Here is an 18,632-nt window from a genome sequence, read left to right on the forward strand (position 1 = left end):
CTTAGACTTTGCGGTCAGACAACCTGGCTTCCATTTCCCCCATTCTCCAAGTTACCAGTGGTATACCTTTGAGTTTTACTAGGAATTTTGAAGACTCCATTTTTCCATTTGATAAAAATGGTTGAAAGTTATCCACACTTGCCATTTGCCAGGCACTGTCACAGGAACATTACCCATATCAAAGCATTTAACCTTCATGCCAGTCTTATAAGCAGGGGACTGTTAACTGTCGCTATTCTAGTAGGCGGTATGAAGAGGCTCGGTAACTTGCCCAAGATCTCACAGCCAGTGGTGGAGGAGCTGAGATTGGGAACGAGGCAGTGTGCCTCCAGAACCTGCCTCCCCGACCTCCCGGACTTCGTCCGGTAACACCGGAGTGAGAGTTCTTACCTACTAGTGATACATATTTAAATGAGGGGGTGCGTTGAAAGCATGCCATGGTGCCTGGCATGGAGTGAGGCTCGATCAGTGCTAACTGTAAACATTGTAGTTCCAGGTACTCCTTTCCCTCTCCTTCGCAGCCTCCATTTGCACTCAAGTCAGACCACAGTTCTCTTTATTTCCCACACCACATAATTACTGCTGTTTCTATACCTCTTTCTTTAATTAGAGAGACCTATATTGTGTGCTTCGCTTTTTCAAAACATGCTTATTCTTCACAGTCCAGCGCATGGGACCTTTATCATCCTACTTTTTTGGTGCCTTCATCCACATCAGTTTTGATTCTTAAGAGTTTTATTGTAATTAGATTGTTGGAATAAGAAGTCTATATTGTTTTTGGACAGAACAGAATTTACTCATATAGGTTTGCCATGTAGATATACACATTTCACTTATTTCAATATTTCATATTAATATCTTTTCAGTGAGGCATCCTTTATCCACAACTTTGCAAATATTTATGATTATTTAGTATGTTAGTAAGTGTTGGATATGTGTTTTATTTTATTTTTTAAAAATATTTTATTTATTTATTTGTCAGAGAGAGAGAGAGCACGAGCAGGGAGAGCTGCAGGCAGAGGGAGAAGCAGGCTCCTGGAGCCTGATGCGGGGCTCCATCCCAGGACCCTGGGATCATGACCTGAGCTGAAGGCAGATGCTTAACCAACTGAGCCACCCAGATGCCCCTGGATGTGTGTTTTAAATGGGATGTAAAATGTAAGGTTTTCTGGTATGTTTCAGTAAATATATCTGAAGAATTGTTTGATAGTTTGTAATGGCACTTGTAGTATACGAGGGCACTCATTTGTCTGCGGTGATATCACTACTAGATAACATATATTTTTTATTTATTTCCAATATGATAGTTCCAAATAGCATATATTGTTGTTTTTATTGGAATAATTTGAGAGAATAGAAAATTTCTTTTATGTTTTTCATTGTGGGGGGGAATTAGTAGTTTTTCTTATTGCTTTATAGATTTTATTATACAATAGGGGTCATGTTGCCATTTTTTTTCTTTCAAATGTTTGGTAAATTTCTTAATTGTTTGCTCTGTCTTGACTTGTATTTCCCCAATTAAATAATAAGCTCTGTATATATCATGGTTCACACACAGCAAATAGTTAATGTTCAACTAATTTTAAATTCCAAAAGTACTAATCGCTTAGATTTTAATTATTTATTAGATATTTTAAAATGTCTTTAAGTTTCACTAGCAGCACAGATAATAAATTTCTAAACACAGGAGACTCTGCCTGTTTATGCAGTACTTGCACAGCACTATTTATTTAATTTTAATGAATATAATGTGTATTAACATTAATGTACTTTGACTATAATATGTATTATGTAGTACTCTAATGTGAGCATACACGGTGTAATTAATATTCCTTTACCAGAGTTAAAGTGTAATGTGGCTAACTTTGTTTATTGAAGGAATATGAAATTCTTTCCTTCCAAATTCAATATAGGAAATGTCATATTCCCATTTTCATCTCTGCTGGATGGGACCTCCTAGGATCCAGAGATGGTTGGTCCCGTGAGATCTGCTAATCCTTTCCTTGGTCAATAAATTCTTCCCTAGAGTTCAGCAAAATGACAACAATGTAAAGATAATTTGCTCCTCCAGGAAAAATGTTTCCTTTTTTTCTTTGCTTTGATACACTGTTCTTTTCATTTTTGGCTCTAGTTTAAAACATGAAGGAGAGCAGTAAATGACCAACTGAATGAAAATGAAAACTTAAGAGTTGCTACCCCAGTAGAGTAAATGCCTTTCGGTAAGGAGTGACTCTCTTTTATTCTTCCTGTGGTCTATGGTATATTTTTCTTATCTGCAAAATACAGAAAATAATACTTTTCTCTCATGTCGTGCAGATTAACTAAAACTGTGTCTATAAAGAGCTTAAATTTCTGAAGCAAAAAAAAAAAAGGTCCTTTTTTCACTCTTAGGGTTCAAGTAGTCTTCCACCCCAAATCTTGATAAATAAAGCTATCGTCAGAGCATTACAGAAGAATCCTGCAGTAATCTTTTGTACTGCACTGTCGATTAGTCTTCACTATTGTCTCTGTCTACCCTCCCCTACTTCTCCCTTTTATCTGGCTTATATTTCCGCTGTATAATAGAAAAAATGTATTGTTTCTAAAAATCAAAGGTATCATTAGGAAGTCAGTAACTGGGATATTTCAGTCAACATACAGATATTTCACATAACAAAAGTATTCTATATCCTAGTAGAGCTATTTTCTATTACAGCAGAATTTGAGACTTTGATTTTTTAATTTGAGATGATAGGCATTGCAGAAATGTGAACTCACTGCTGGCTAAATCTGGACTTTATGACAGGTAATATGTTATATAATTTAAAATCTATTAAGTGAGGGTGTATATGAAATACTACTATTGGTAGGAATGAAAAAACTGTATTGATCGGGGCGCCTGGGTGGCTCAGTCAATTAAGCGTCTGCCTTCACCTCAGGTCATGATCTCAGGGTCCTGGGATTGAGCCTCACATTGGGCTCCCTGCTCAGTGGGGAGTCTGCTTCTCCTTCTCCTTAGTCCGTTCCTCACCCCCTCCCCCAACTTGTGCTCTCTTTCTCTCTCTCAAATAAATAAATAAAATATTTTTAAAAAAACCCGAAAAACTGATTTGATCTTATCCTTCATAAAGTCTTGTTGACAATCATAGAAATAATTAGATGCTGTTATTATTCCAGTTACAGATAAGGAAACTGAGACACAGTGACTATATTAGCCATATTAGGCAAGGTCATGCTGCAGTAACAAATTAATTCCAAAGCTCTCAGCAGCTTCACACAACGAAGATTTATTTCTTGTCTATATTACATGCCCACTGTTGGTCTCCATGTACTCTCACTCAGGACCAAGTTGATGGAATTTCCATTGCTTGTGACCCCTCCATCCCATTTCTTAACTTTGAGGGACACTATATGGGGAAGGAGAAAACCTGGAGAACATATGCTGATCTCTGCCCCACTATACATGTATTTTTTCCACTCATAGGCCATTGGCCAGAACTCATCACATCTCTTCATCTGTAAGAGATAGAGAAATATAGTCCTCCCTTGTGCTTAGGAAGGAGAGGGGAATCAGATTTAAAACCTTAGAATAATTTCAACAGAAAGTTGAAGTCGCTTGTCCAAGGTCCAATAACTGGTAAATAATGGAACTGGGATTTAAATCCAGACAGACCAGCTCCAGACCCTGTACTCTTAACAGCCTCACAGTTGTTGAGATCTGATAACACCTGACGTCATTTTATGACGTCATTCTTGCTCCAAATTATATACTTATTGACTTATTTTGGAATCATTTATTCCGAATATCCATTGCTTTAAAAAACAATAAAGAAATGGCTTCTTAAAAAATCATAGATTTACTCTTATCTAACATACCTCCTCAGTATAGCTATTGAGCGTGTTCTCGATAAATATGATATACATTTAAATTTTGTATATAAGTATCAGATATAATCAACATATAAATATATATGATATTTACAACAAACAACAATAACGGAGACTGTTCCAATGTCTGTCTGGTTTACCAGGTATTTTAAAGAGGTGTACCTTAATTGCTCATTCTCTTCGGATTCTTAAATATCAAACTATATCTGTTACTTTGTAAGGTTACTAATCAAGAAGGAGGACAAAGCATTCAGGACAGTCTACCCATATCCTGGGACTAACAAGATTTTTTTTTTCTCAGTCTACAAAGGAAACAGTATTTTAGTAACTCTAAGCCTGGGCAAACTCTGTCCTAGTGTCCTAAGTAAACAGCAGATGAATTTCATATTTGCTTTATTATAATTTACATAGACTCTGCAAAAGCTATAAATGCTGAGATTGGATTTTCCTACCCATACCTTTAGTCTAGTCAAGGAAAACAAAAAACTAAACACACATTAGATTTCAGAATATCTTCTTGTTATTGCCTGCTCAACAGCAAATAATATGAGGATCATAAAGTCTTGAAGAAGATGCTGAATTTCTGTGGGAATGGATAAAAGTGCTCCCTAGTGTGTTAAATTCATTCTAAAGAGTGCTTACTGGGGAAAGAAAGACATTTTATTGTCAAAGGAATTTAGGTGTGCATAAGGTTACAAATTTGTATAGGCCTGCTAGATAAAGTATGTGCAAGAATGAAATAAAGAATTTAGGATAGTAAAGGTCCTGATTTTTTGAGCTTAGAGACTGGTGTCTTTCTTTTGATTTGGATTAAGTTGTAACTCATTCTAATCAATTATTTTATTACTTTGTCAGAAAATATTGAAATCATTGACAATGATATAGTATTTATATTAAGAATTTAATTTTAAAAATAATAAAATATAAAAGGGGCTCCTGGGTAGCTCAGTCATTAAGCATCTGCCTTAGGCCCAGGGCGTAATCCCAGGGTCCTGGGATGGAGCCCTGCATCAGGCTCCCTGCTCTGCTGGGAGCCTGCTTCTTCCTCTCCCACTCCCCCTGCTTGTGTTCCCTCTCTCGCTGGCTGTGTCTCTCTCTGTCAAATAAATAAATAAAATCTTAAAAAAAATAAAAATAAATAAATTTAAAAAAAGAATTTAATAAAACCCTTTAATAAACAAATAGAATAAATGTAGGTAAACTCAGACGTGGTTGTCTTGTACATATTGTAAAGTTAGAATTATCTATTAGATTTATACACATTTAGATGCTTTAGGGCCCAATTCATGTTATAAACCTCTCACTTTTTATATGGAGAAAACTGGGCTCAGGAAGGCGAAGGTCATGCCACTAAATGTCTCACTAGTGGCAAAGGTAGAACAAGTGAATTCTATTTACAGTTATCTTACGTTGTTACAAATTTCTTTTTTCTCTTTCATTGAATTATAGTTCTGATAAATTTTCAGTTGCAGATATTATTATCTGTTATAATTTTAGATGAAGATGCCTACTGTAGATTTCTTAAATTCCACAGAATAAGCGACAACAGCATTGAGGCAATGCAGAAGTAACCTTATATCTGCATAGAGTGAATTAGGCCCTGATTAACTTGACATTATAATGCATTTAGTTGTGACTTTAGAAGGCTCAACTGGCCTTTCACCTTCTTATTCCACATAAGGATATTGCATATTACATATTCCTTCTTATTCCACATACTCCTTCAATACCATTTTAGTTATCTCGAAGACCCTTCTTATAGGGTCTATGAGATTATGACATGAGCAATTACATAAAATAGTTTTAATGCAAAAATATAGTGTAATTTCAAGCTTTTACTTTTTTGTATCAAAGCATTATTAGTGGCAGTTCAAAGTTTTGTTTTTTTATATTTATTTCGGTATCTCTTAGTACTACATTCCTTTGGAGAAATTATTTGTATTGTTCCAAAACAACACAGGACAGCAGGAAGTCTTTCTATTCTAATCAGGGAACAGTTAATATATAACAACAGCTAAAACAGATCTAAAATATTAATAACATATTGAAGTTTATCTCTACCTGCTCACAGATTTCTAATCTTCTTTCTTTGAGTCTGCTGTAAACCAGTTCCAGTTCCGGCTGGCACAGACTCCCGTAGGATGGCTTAGAATCCTGAATTAACAGGAAGGAGATGTGGACTTTAATTCTCTAGCCATTTCTGTAATTGTAACCAGATTATTGACTTTCTTCTGTGTCTCAGTTTTATAGTTTATTTAAAAATGCGTTGGGCTAGCATCTCTAAGTTTCATAACTTACATATTCTGACTCTGAGAGTTTCCAAAACAACCTTTATGGATAACAGTGAAACATAGAATAACTTTGTTTTATGAATCAACTACTTTTTCCTTATATTCCACTAGTTAAAAGAAAATTGATCCTCAAGTTCACATAGACTTTGGAGTTACTTGGCTAAACTAATCCCATCATACTGTACCAAGGTCATGGTCCTCTATTGAAAACTCACATTGGATAGCAAGAAGCAACAGGTAGAAAATATTAGTTCTTATGTTAATCGAAGGGCCAATAAAGAAATAGAATTAGCTTAATTAGTAATCAGAGAAATTAAAATTAAGACTTTATTGAGATGGCTTGTTTACACTTGCTAAATTGGTCAAAATTAAGAAGTCTGTCCCAACCAAGTATGGGTGAACATGAGAATCAGTAGGAATATTCACATATGCCAGTCTGCTGGTTGTAGATGAATTGATCCCTCCCACCTTAGGAAACAAGTTAGCACTGTTTAAGAATACTTACATATGTAAAAAACACTGTACTTTTTTTTTAAGAAGGGAATTATGAATATGCAATCCAGACTAGTAGTTATATCTGAGAGCAAGGCAGGAGATGGCATAGAAAAGGAACAAAGATTGAAAAATCATGGGTTTTGATCTAGTTAAGTTGGATGGTGGGTTAACTTATTATCATTTTTATTCAGAATTTATTTTTATGTGACCTATTCTTTTGTTTGTATCAAGTATTATGCAATGTAAACATTACATAGTAATTATAGCACATGTGTACTTTTATAAACTGAATCTCAACTTTTTGCTAAAATTTTTTCTAGAAACTATAAGAAATTTTATGTAAGAATGAATTAGTTTTTTTCCCAAAAGGAAAAAAATATTACTTGGGGATAAATTAACATTCAGTGGATTGGTATCAAAGAACTTCAAGATCTAGATGTATACAAAAGTGAGTAATATTCAGACTGCTGGAGGCAGAGGGATCAAATGATTATAATATCCTATCACATGAGGAGCACTTGTAAAGTGTTAATGGAAGCACACGAAAGAAATCCCCATTAAGTCTCAGAGAGTCAATGGCATTTAAAAATTAAAAATGTAACAAAAGGAATTTACTAGACAGGAAAAGAAGTAGAGCAAACAGCATGGTCAAAGATGCTCAGGAATACTAAAGCAAAACATTTTGGGGAGAGCAAGTTGCCCAGTGAGTGTGACATTTGGAGGCCATGAAGTCGAGTGGTGGGGATATGTTAATAGAGAGGAAAATCAGGATATGAGGAGTGTGCCCTCCATATTAATACATTTGGATGATAATTGGTAAAGAATTGAGAAAATTTCTAGATGACTATGATTTCTTTCTTTGATAACTGGGGGCGTATTTTATGGGGAAAGAAGACAAATAATCTATTAAACTTGTTAGGTTTTGTATTCCTTATTTGAGAAAGAATGAGAAGCAAGAGTACTTAGACATGCAGGCCAATTTCTGGGGAGAGGTGAGACTTAGAGATGTAATTATATTCTTTAAAAATCAGCTTAGAAGTGGCAGGTGAACCATAGACTGGATAAAAACATCTTGGGATAATGGTGAGGGAAATGAGAGAGTCAAAGGCAGAAATTTGGATTATAATAATCAAGAGGCTGCCATAAGAGGCTGAGAAAGAGAAATCAGATTGGTAGGGCTGACAAAGAGGTAATCATTTCTGTAGGGAATAAAGGGTACTCTTAATAGAGTGCTTAGGTGTTAGACACTGTATTGAGCCCTTTACACACTTTATTTCATGCCATCCTCCCCACACTCTTTAAAGTAATGTGTTATGTTCCTAATTTTAAAAATGAGTTGAATGAAGCAGAAAACAGTTAAATTTGCTTAATGCCACACATATCCAGTAAGTGTTAGAGATGAAGTTCAGACTCTCTTCTGTCTGACTGCTGCTCACACTCTTAAATGCCCCTCTGTACCAGAATAGATTGAAAGTTGATAATGCCCAAAGCCAGAAATTAATCAAATGGAAATTAATTAGAAAATGAAATCAAGATTGAAAAAGAGGCCATTAGATTTAGTAGCTTGTAAGAGCAAGTTTGGTATTCGAATGAGGAATCAATTAAGTGTTGGGGAATTTATGGAAAAATATTTTTTAAAATGTAACTTGGAAGTAAGAAGGTTACAAAGGAATTAAAAGACAAAGATGATAGGCAGCAATGACCTGTATATTTAGACAAACTGAACAATAATGGACAAGTTACTTAATATTTCAGTTCAGTTTTCTCCCTTCTGAAACATAAATAATCCTCGATTTGTTTTAGATGGGTAAATTGAGCAACATACATAAAATCTGTCACTATGAGAGTTGGATAATAGAAGTTTAAATAACATTCGCAATCCCCTAATGTGTGATTTTACTCAGTTCTACTTTTGAAGAATGAGAAGGATAGAAACCAGACCGCAGTGTGTCTATGCCGAGGGGTGGATGAGAATATGGTAGTGGAGATAGAATGTAGAATGTTTTGTAGCATTTGACAGTGGAAAGAATTGCACTAGGGATGTAGTTGAATGGGATGATGGGAATTAAAGGAAGAAACGTTTATAGAATAGAGGGAGAGAGAAACTGAAGATGGAAAAGTGGATGGCTCAGTGCCTTCAAAGAGGCAGGTAGGGTAGTGTTGAATCATGTGGCTGCAAAAGATGAGATTTGAGTGAATCCCCGGATAATTTGTTTCTTTCCCTTCTTTTTAACCCCTTTGAATAACAGGTTTTGGGTCATGTTGCAGTGGAAATTATATTAGACCAATTTTCAGAATATCTGAGGCAGGGTCCTCACTCAAATCTTAGTGTCTGCTACAGACCAAATGTTTGCATCTCCCCCAAATTCATATGTTGATGGTATTTGGAGCTGGAGGGGGGTTGGGAGGTAATTAGGGTTGGATTAGGCCTTGAGAGTGGGGCCATCATGATGGGATCAGTGCCCTTATAAAAAGAGGAGGAGACATGGAATCTTCCATGGTGTGTGACACCAAGGAAAATCTGTGTGAAGGGAACTGACCATGGTGGTACCTTAATCTCTGACTTCCAGCTTCCAGAACCATGAGAAATAAATTTTTGTTGTTTTAGCTACCTAGTTTATATGATCTTTCTTTTCTTTCTTTCTTTCTTTCTTTCTTTGTTTTTTAAGATTTTATTGATTTATTTGAGAGAGAGAGAGAGAGCGCAAGTGTGCAGGAGCAGGGGAAGAGGGGCAGAGAGACAAGGAGAAGCAGACTCCTGGCTGAGAAGGGCTGCTATCCCAGGACCCCAGGACCCCGGGTATCATGACCTGAGCCAAAGGTAGACACTTAACTGACTGAGCCACCCAGGAACCCCTATATGATATTTCATTATAGCAGCTTCAACTGACTGAAACAGTGTCCCAGGGCTTGCTTGGTTTACCCATTTGTGTAATGAGGCCATTGGACCGAGAATCCTTGAAATCCTTTCCTGTTATTCTGACTTCAGTTCTGACAGTGTCTAAAACAGGTTCTTCTTGAATCTGGTGCTTGTCATCTTTTTCTTTGTTCTTAACCCAACACTAATCCCTAAACTTTTGGGGGAAAAAATCACAGCAGGCAGCCTGAGGCTGTGTGACAGTGGTTAGGGAGGGGAACTTTCAGTAGTTAGCCCAAGGAAGCCCAGACGTTTATGGGTTACTTATGTACATATCAGGATCAGAACTTTCACTCTGTTTTCTTCTCTCTTTCTCTTTCTCCCACCCTGTTTCTTTCTTTCCTTTCTTTTGTTACAATAGAAAACAAATGGAGACCAGCCTTGAAAATTCCCTGAGCAGACAAAACCAATTTAGTCATACAAATAAAGCTTAGGTTAGCTTATTTTCCAAGACTAACGTGACCTGGGTCATTTCTTGCTTGTGCCTCTGGAAATCATCAGCAAAACTTGAACTCTTTTCCAAAATTGATATGAGGTGACCACTAATCAATTCCCTATCATTGAAGAGAATTCTAATATTATAACCAATCAGCGTGAAGAGTAAACAGTCACTGCTTTCTCACTGTATAAGCTGCTTTATAACAATACCTCCCTGAGCCTCATTCCGTGTTTTGGTCTGAGGGCTCTGGGTTCACAAACTGTCTTTTCGGTGTATGCACAAGGAGGTTTTACTAATTACTACTTCAGTAATTCATTGGTTTTACTTCAGCAATTTCTAATTTTTGATACTTTCTTTTCATTCCTTCTTTTCTTCCTTTTTCCCTCCGCTCCTACTTTTCAAAATGAAATTAGTAAATAGAAAAAATAGCTCTTTTTATTCTATATATTCAAATAAGATAGTCAAACCATTTTGTGGATGAAATATTTTAGATAATTTTGCTTACAGGTATTAAATGTTGATTTACTCATGAATTTTTATTTTAAAATTTGTCCATTTTGCTAAAGAACAGAATAGGAATTTTATAGTACATATGTGACGTGTGTTTCTTCACAATTCATTTGGAAAATTTGAAGGTCAACATCTCACATGATTTCCTGGACCCTTTCCAGCTTTAAAATTATGGTTACTGCCTATTCTTAGAAGAGCACATCCACATACCTTATACTCACATCCCACACAGACCTGCACACATATGCAGTCACACACAAACACAGACACACACACGCATACACGTCCCAAACACATCCACGTGCATATATAACCACATTAATGCCAATAGATAAAATAAGAATAGTAGTAATACAAATTTTCTAACAAAATTATTTTATGACATTTCTGGAAGATACTGTAAACCAAATGTTTTCAAACATATTTTGATTTGGGGAAGAGTTTAAAGATTACCTTTTCTTTTTTAAAAGAAAAATGTTGAAATCTCCTATCCCATTAGCTTTTTTCTCAATTATTTCTTAGGAAGAAAGTCTTAACATAATAATGATTTCTGTATTGTGCTGGAGAAAAGCGAGGTCTATGATACAGTGCTAATATGATACAGCTGAAATGCTTAATACCATAAGTCTTTCATACCATTTCTTATCACATTAACACAGGGACAGTATTCCTCTCCTGGCCAGCTTAGTCTCTCCATTGCCTCCAACTATTGGAGATTCATGAATATTTAAAAGTTGTGACAAAGCTCTTGTTGACTCCATGCTATGGCTCAACAGCTGAAGTTGGCTTTCTTTTTTCTTCCAGAAGTTGGATTCTCTCAAGGAAGATTCTATTACCTGTGGTGGAGCACAACACCTGGGAGAAAGAGGTAGGCCTTGCCAGATACTTCTCAGAACACAGGAATGAGGATTCTCTGATAGCATTCTGTGTCATCCAATTGACTACATAGGACCAATGGGCTACGGGCAGCATGTGTACCATGTTGGCAGCAAAAGGAGAGGTATGTATGTCCATAGAATTTTCTGTTTCTTCACTGCCAAGCTTCTTGCCGACTTGCTCGCAGTTGCCAGTGTAGCAATTTGACAGTTTACTATTGATCCCCTTTAAGCTGATAGTTTTGCATAAGTACTTTGCATAGGCACTAAGCCATTTCGTGTATCTGACTGTGTAATTGTGTGTTATACCTGGTTCCTTTTCACTGAAAGACAAAAAATAACAGCAGTGAATGAATCTGTATTCCCTTGTGACTTCTAATTTGTAAGTTTTTCTTCTTGCAAAGTAGACAGAGAAGACATTCATTCAATACATATAAAATGTGCTGATAATCATCTAAAAGAAGATATATAATTTCTTATGAAAATATACTTTCTTTTTGAATAATCTCTTTTGGTTTTAATAGGGACTTAGATAAAATTACTATGTATTAGGTGNAGGGAAATGGTCATTCAATCAATTCACATTTATTCATTGTTCAGAGGCTTTGGACACTGTCCTAAGAACTAAGCACAATAAAATGAATGTATTTAAACTTGATTAATTTATATTTCTTTTTTGGAAAAAAAATCTATCCTTACTGGAAGAAAAATTTTCAACTTCGATGTAATGTTTCCCTATAATTTTCACAGCTTTAATCTTTAGTCAGTCTAAATTTAGCAGTGAAGACAAGTAAAAATCTTCACCTTCTGACTTTAGTTACTATTTGTTATGAGTCAACAGTAATTTAATATTTATCGTCTGATATTAAAATATAAGATTGTGAATGACTGTAAATGTCCACAAGATTCTCAGTCAAGTTGACTTAAACATTTTTGACACTTACTATCTCCCATGACAGAAGGCCTAGAGATAAGGTGAATTCTAGACAGGCATAATTGGGGCTGTGGTTCTATTCCTCCTTAATGTTCTTCTCTGTACTCTGTTCCTTACATCAGTGTTTTCATCCCCAAGCTGACAAACTTCATGATTAGGTCAAAGCAAAATTTTCACTAGACAAAGTAAAACAGACATCAAAGATCTTACTCAAAGCTATTGGGTGGACCTAGAAGGTATAATGCTAAGTGAAACAAGTCAGAGAAAGATAAATACCATATGATTTCACTCATATATGGAATTTAAGAAACAAAGAAAAAAGAGATAAGCAAATGAACAAAACCCCAGACTCTTAAATAAAGAGAACACAGTCGTAGTTTCCAGAGGGGAAGTGGAAGGCAGGATGGGTGAAACAGATAAAGATTAAGAGTATATTTATCATGATAAACCCTGAGTAATGTATAGATTGTTGAATCATTATATTGTACACCTGAAACTAATATAACACTGTATGTTAATTATACTTCAATAAATAATAATAAAAAAATAATAAAGCTATTGCAATAGGAGAGAGTGGTCAGAACTGAGTTTAAATTCAACAATGGTGAAAAGCGGGAGGATTTTTAAGAGCTAGGGTGGGGTGTATCATAGGCCATCTGTGTGGCCTATCCTGATTGGCTAATGGCTAATTGACTATACCCAAAAGGAAATTAAGCTATCTCTCGTACCTTCTGAAACTACTTAGAGCAAGGGACTGCAGAAGGTAGGCTCCTACTCACCCGTGGAAATGGGAGGGAGGCGCTCTATCTTCCCTGATGATTACATTTCAAGGAGATGGCTTAAATCCTTGAAAAAGACAGTCCTGCTTTGTAAAACTGGCAAGAGTCTTTTTAAAAAATCTGTATCTCAAAATGGCAAATAAAGCCAAGTTTTCTAAAGTAAATCTCATAGGAAGGGGAAGTCAAGAGCTGCTGAGTCATGCAGAAACCTGTCTAAAGTTTAATTAAGCTGAGGGGACTATTAAGGCTGTCTTGATCAGTTATAATGTGGTTTTTAGTAACAATTAAAGCAGCCTGTTTCTTTAAGGTTAGTTGGAGAGAGAAAGAAAATGTATCTTCCAACTATGGATTATAAATTCTTCCTCATAGTCCGGTTAGTAAACTCAGTGCTCGTGCTCACTCCTAAAGAGCAATAACGATGAACAGGAGAATGTGCTATGGTGATTGTACTAAAACCAAACTCATGAATCAGTCATTAGAAATAGAGATTTTATTTTATTGTTTTAAAGATTTTATTTATTTATTTGACAAACAGAGAGAGAGAGAGTCCAAGGGGGGCGGGGAGCAGAGGGAGAGGGAGAAGCAGGCTCCCTGCTGAGCAGGGAGCCCAAGGTGGATCTCAATCCCAGGACTCTGAGATCATGACCCGAGCTGAGGGCAGCTACTCAGCTGACTGGGCCACGCAGGTGCCCCAGAAATAGGAATTTTATTATTGGTTTACAGTCACCTTGAAGTTGGCAATGGAGAGATGACTTGAGTTAAATTTGGGTTCTATTGGAGAACAGAAAGGAGAAATGGATCCTGTATAGGCAAGAATCATTGCCACTATGTCTTATTTTAAACATTTTCTTCATTTATGCACATGTTTTATTTGGGAGAGGGGTATAGGTCGTTGTTTAATGGGTATAGAGTTTCAGTCTTGCAAAATGAAAAAGTTTTAAAGATTGGTTGTACAATACTGTGAATATACTTAACGCTATTGAACTGTATACTTAGAAGTGATTAAGCTGGTAAATTTTATGGTCATGCATTTTTAATACAATAAAAATTTTTAAATATATATCTATTTATAAAAGTATTAGAGTAATTGAGGATAATTAAATTAGTCAACCATTTTTTATTATCTAATCATTCTGTTTGTGAAATTTTATTTTTAATTCTTATGAATAGATTTTGCTCTTAAGGATATTTTAATTTTAATTTTTGTTTCATAATGATATGAATCAGGGCAAACACTGCTGCATTGAACATGATTTACTCTCCTGTGGAAATATTACATTGGCCTGTTAGACACATTGGAGTTAATGAGCTTATCTTCAGGACAAAAGGCAGAAAAATAAATGCAGGTATATAAGACACTAGGGTGACACACTTTAAACCCACAAATCATTTAGAAAACTGTAAACTTACTCCTTGTACACATCTAAAACTACCATTGTCTCCCCCGCAAGAATATATACAACTGTTAGCTGTACTGTAAGGAAGTGACTAACTTTTGCTTCTGAAAATAGGACATGGGAAAAGCTTTGATTCTGTTAAGGAAATGATTTTAAAAGTTGGGGATGGATATAAAGAAAGATACATAAGAAATAAAAGTCTTATGGATATATAATATTGTAGGACAAAGTTTCAGAAGTTAATGTCCTATGAGAAAGTTATTTTGGAACAAAGTAAAGCATGCAACTTTCCTAATCATGATAGATCTTCTAAAATAAATGTGAAATACTTCTCCATTAAGATAAGATTTATGGGTTCTGATTTATGAGTCATTAGTACATGAATACACTTCTTGAATTAAGAAGGACATACACCAGCTTGTTAAGAATTAATAAAATTGGATAATGACTATAATTATTTACTTAAATTTTGTTTTTCTAGAGTATACATGTATGAGTTTATTAACTTTTCAGATATAAACTTTATAAGTTTATTCCACGATTATTTGGAATATTTAGACATATCTGATGTAACTCCATTCAAATAAGGGAAGCATAATTTTACCAGTAAGTTGGTTCTTGACAATTTAATTGGATGGTTTATTTCACAAACTCAATATTTGCCTAACCAGTAAATTAGAATGTTAAAAAGTGGAAGTAGAGTTATATATTATGAAATCCCCTTAACCACCAACCTCAAGCAACAATGTACTTTTGACTATTGGAAACTCAGGGGATAAGAGGGTCTTGGGGAGGAGAGGAGAAAGAGAACTCAAAGCCCCCTGGATAAGCTATTGTAAATCCATTTGATAAGATGGTGAAGTTACCTCATTCTCAATCCTTCATATTACTTTTTGTTTTCAAGAAAAACAACTATTTATTTTAAGGAAGGGATTATATACCAGTAGTTACTAGCAACTTTTTTTTACAAATATAAAGTTTGCTATATAAAAAAGTTCAAGAATAAATTTCTATTTAGTTTAAGATACAGATATTAGTATTTATGAATTTGTTTACTTTGATAATTTTTAGAACTGAATTGATGGTGATTATTTGGGATCACTTGGCTTTTCTATGTGTAAAATGACTTACAAATGGAGAATTTTGTCACCATTTCTTGACATTAGCATATTCTTTCTTTTTTAAAAAAAGATTTATGTATTTAAGAGAGAGAGAGAGAGAGAGCAGGAGGGAGGGGCAGAGAGAGAGGGAGAGAGGGAGAATCTCAAGCAGAATCCCTGCTGAGCACCAAGCTGGATACCAGCTTCTATTGCAAGACCCTGAGATCATGACCTGAGCCGAAATCAAGAGTCAGACGCTTAACCGACTCTCCATCCATGCACCCCTGCCATTAGCATATTTCTATGTTTTACTTTAAATAAAACAGCAGCAATACAGTGTGATCAGATAAGAACTATCAAGAGAAATGATAGGAAAAACCCAATAGTTACATCACATCAATGTTTTCCATTTCTCTTTAAATAAAAATTCTATAAGCTATGTAGCCATTATTAAAAGAATACAACTTCAGAAAAGCAACTGAAACGCTAACAATATCACTATTAATCCATCCAAATTTTTAGGAAATGATAAAAATCCAGATATTTAAACCTAACACTACAAGTTGCCTTTACCTTGTGGACATTTGCTTGTACAGACCAAACAGCTATGAAACTGAGCTGTGTTTTTGACACTTTGAAAGACAAAGAGATAAGAGCCAAAAACCAGGTTTTGCACAAGGTAGAGTCTGATACCCTGCCCCATCTTAAGCTGAGACCTGATTGGCTACAATTTCATGGAAAAAGTAATTGGAATTATTAGGACTTCATCAATAATTCAGCTTAGTATTCTGGCTCCTGAATGGTCCAGTGAACTTCACATGTATAATTGGACTAAATGTTTCTTGGAAATATAGTGCCCAAAGGATTCCAGATGAAGCTAATGAAATTCTTTTTTTTTTTTTTTTTATTATTATATTATGTTAGTCACCATACAGTACATCCCTGGTTTTTGATGTAAAGTTCGATGATTCATTAGTTGCATAACACTGAGTGCACCATGCAATACATGCCCTCCTTACTACCCATCACCAGCCTACCCCATTCCCCCACCCCCCTCTGAAGCCCTCAGTTTGTTTCTCAAAGTCCATAGTCTCTCATGCTTCATTCCCCCTTCTGATTACCCCCCCTTTCTTTATCCCTTTCTTCCCCTACCGATCTTCCTAGTTCTTATGTTCCATAGATGAGAGAAACCATATGATAATTGTCTTTCTCTGCTTGACTTATTTCACGTAGCATTATCTCCTCCAGTGCCGTTGATGGTGCAGCAAATGTTGAGAAATCATTCTTTTTGATAGCTGAGTAATATTCCATTGTATATATGGACCACATCTTCTTAATCCAGTCATCTGTTGAAGGACATCTTGGCTCCTTCCACGATTTAGCTATTGTGGACAATGCTACTATGCACATTGGGGTGCATATGGCCCTTCTCTTTACTATGTCTGTATCTTTGGGGTAAATACCCAGTAGTGCAATGGCTGGATCATAGGGTAACTCAATTTTTAATTTCTTAAGGGACCTCCACACTGTTTCCCAGAGTGGCTGTACCAACTTGCATTCCCACCAACAATGTAGGAGGGATCCCCTTTCTCCACATCCTCTCCAACAATTGTTATTTCTTGCCTTGCCAATTTTTGCCATTCTAACTGGTGTAAGGTGGTATCTCAGTGTGGTTTTGATTTGAATTTCCCTGATGGCTAATGATTTTGAACATTTTTTCATGTGTCTGTTAGCCATTTGTATGTCTTGATTGGAAAAGTGTCTGTTCTTATCTTCTGCCCATTTTGTGATTCGTTTATTTGTTTCTCATGTATTGAGTTTGAGAAGTTCTTTGTAGATCTTGCATACCAGTCTTTTATCTGTAGTATCATTTACAAATATCTTCTCCCATTCCGTGGGCTGCCTCTTAGTTTTTTTGACCATTTCCTTGGCTGTGCAAAAGCTTTTTATCTTGATGAAGCCCCACAAGTTCATTTTATCTTTTGTTTCTCTTGCCTTTGGAGATGTGTCATGAAAAAGGTTGCTGTGGCCGATGTTGTAGAGGTTGCTGCCTATGCTCTCCTCTAGAATTTTGATGGATTCTTGTCTTACATCGAGGTCTTTCATCCATTTAGAGTTTATCTTTGTGTATGGTGTGAGAGAGTGGTCAAGTTTCATTCTTTTGCATGTAGCTGTCCAATTTTCCCAGCACCCTTTATTGAAGAGACTGTCTTTTTTCCACTGGATGTTTTTTCCTGCTTTATCAAAGATTAGTTGCCCAAAGAGCTGAGGGTCCATTTCTGGGTTCTTTATTCTGTTCCATTGGTCTATGTGTCTGCTTTTGTGCCAGTACCATGCTGTCTTTGTGATCACAGCTTTGTAGTACAGCTCGAAATCCGGCATTGTGATGCCCCCAGCTTTGTTTTTCCTTTTCAACAATAGCTTGATGATTCAGGGCTTTTTCTGGATCCACACAAATTTAAGGGCTGTTTGTTCCAGTTCTTTGAAAAATGCCATTGTAATTTTGATCGGGATAGCATTGAAAGGGTAGATTGCTTTGGGTAGCATGGACATTTTAACTATGTTAATTCTTCTGATCCATGAGCATGGAATATTTTTCCATCTTTTTGTGTCTTCTTCAATGTCTTTCAAGAGTGATTTGTAGTTTCTAGAATATAGATCTTTTACGTCTCTGGTGTAATTCCAATATAATTATGATTTTTGGTGCTATTGTAAATGGATGGATTCCTAATTTCTCTTTCTTCAGTCTCATTTTCGTATAGAAATGCAACTGATTTCTGAGCATTGATTTTGTATCCCGCCACATTACTGAATTCTTTCCTATAACTTCTAGTAGTTTGGGAGTGGATTCTTTTGGGTTTTCCATGTAGAGTATCATGTCATCTGCGAAGAGAGACATTTTGACTTCTTCTTTGCCAATTTGGATACCTTTTATCCCTTTTTGTTGTCTGATTGCTGTTGCAAGGACTTCTAGTACTATGTTGAATAATAGTGGCGAGAGTGGGCATCCTTGTTGTGTTCCTGATCT

This window comes from Ursus maritimus, unplaced genomic scaffold, assembly GCF_017311325.1.
Source record: "Ursus maritimus isolate PB19 unplaced genomic scaffold, ASM1731132v1 scaffold_10, whole genome shotgun sequence".
In the NCBI taxonomy this organism is placed as follows: Eukaryota; Metazoa; Chordata; class Mammalia; order Carnivora; family Ursidae; genus Ursus; species Ursus maritimus.